General features: G+C 21.2%; 1 protein-coding gene across 2 annotated transcripts in view; it reads left to right on the forward strand.

The window, feature by feature from the left end:
• Nucleotides 1-2,500, forward strand: part of LOC122257209 (protein Star) — a 17,529-nt gene that overhangs the window by 6,373 nt on the left and 8,656 nt on the right. The gene's annotated exons all lie outside the window — the stretch shown is intronic.

Below are 2,500 nucleotides of genomic sequence, written 5' to 3' on the forward strand. Positions count from 1 at the left end.
TGAAGATTAGTATCTGGGAAACAAAAGAGAACCAAACGCAGGCATCAACTAGATTTCAGTGACAAAAGTTACTGATATGCAGAAAGACACTTAAGAAGAATGGTTGATATTAATAAATATAATATGATTGGGAATTGTCAAAAATCTTTTTTTTTTTTATATATATATGAAATGATCTCCACAACAAATGAAACATGGATTGTATAAGGATAGGAGCAAATGTAGATGACAGAAGCAAATGTTAAAATACTCCTGGCTATGATATATTTGTATTGAAGTGAATATCTGTCCAGAAATGATGAACTAAGTTGATTGGCTTCTGGAGGTTGATAAGACTGAAAGGTGATTGATATTATAAGGTAACTAGATAATGAAGATTATCACTTTATATTATTGTATCATCCCCTTGTATTTTCTTGATGTAATCCCAGGTATCACTGATGTCTTTCTTATGGCAGATATATAAAGAAATCAGTATCTTGCCAGCCTTCTTTATGCTGCATTGAAGTTGCCTTTGTGGCCGATTAAGATTGATTATCTCTGGCTACTGATAAGGATTTGGGAATGATATATACCAGGCTAATAAGAAGAGATTATAGGAATGAAAGCCAGATAGAGAGGAGACAGGAATATCCTTTGGTCACAAAGCATGGCAAAAAATCTAATGCTCTTTCCTTCAGACTAATATTGCTAAGACACTGAGGCACACATGGCATTAGTCACACGCTTAGAGTTTATTATCAGAAAGTAGATAAGGAGATGTGGTGATCTGATAAGCTGTTCTTCAGAAACATGAACTGAAAAAAACAGTTTTAGAAAGATAGGACAAGAAATATTGATATCATATGGCTTTGTAACATAACCATACCAGATTTCATAGTGTTTATTAAGCTATTTTGGCCACAGCTACTGTTACCTTGACAGCAGAAGAAAATGAGAAAATCAGCGATACTGAAAATTTCTGTGTATTATGCATGTATGAATACATGTGTACATATGTTTATGTATGTGTATATACATATACATAAATTTTATGTAATATTAAAAAAATGATTATATATATATATATATAATATATATATATATATATATATATATATAATATATATATATATATATATATATATATATATATATTATATATACACATATACATATATTTACATATAAATATATATTTACTTAAACATATACATATATATTATATATATACATATATATTTATAATATACATATACATATACATATACATATAATATGCATATAATATATATATATATATATGCATATACATATATAATATATATATATATATATATATACATTATATATATATAAATATATAATATAATATACATATATATATATATATAATATAATATATATATATATATATATGTATATATATGAATATATATATATATATTATATATATTTTTTTTTATTTAATTAATATGTATATTTATTTATTTATGCATATGCATATGTATATATTATGTACACACAATACATATGTGTATGTGTATATTTATATATATATATATATATAATATATATATTATATATATGTATTATATATATATATATATATAATATATATATATATATAATATATATATATATATATATATATAATATATATATATATATTTTTTTTAATATTACATATAATTTATATATATGTATATAACATACATAAAATATACACATTATATACATGCATAATACACAGATATTTATATATATATATATATATATATATATATATATATATATATATATATATATATATATATATATAATATATATAATATATATATATACATATAAATATATATATATATATATATATATATATACATATACATATACATATACATATAATATACATATAATATACATATATATCATATATATATGCATATATATATACATATATATATATATATATATATATATACATATGCATATACATATATATATATGTCATATATACACATATATATATACACATATATAATATATATATATATATATATATATATATTATATATATATATATATATATGTATACATATATATTTATATATATACATATAATATATATATTACATTTACATTTACATTATATTTACATTTACATATACATATAGACATATGATATATGTACATATATATAAATATGTATACACTTACCAATATACACACACACTCACACACACACAACACATACACACACACATATATCATAATACACACACACATAATATACATATATATATAATATATATACACATACAAACACACACATACACATACACATACACACACATACACATACACACACACACACACACACACACACACACACACACACACACACACACACACACACACACACACACACACACACACACACACACACACACATATGCATACATACAACACTATATATATGTATAAGTAAATAATTGAATGAGATATAGATACGAAGATATAT

The sequence above is a fragment of the Penaeus japonicus genome, unplaced genomic scaffold (genome assembly GCF_977035675.1).
Source record: "Penaeus japonicus unplaced genomic scaffold, GWHDUDI00000001_assembly GWHDUDI00000031, whole genome shotgun sequence".
Lineage (NCBI taxonomy): Eukaryota > Metazoa > Arthropoda > Malacostraca > Decapoda > Penaeidae > Penaeus > Penaeus japonicus.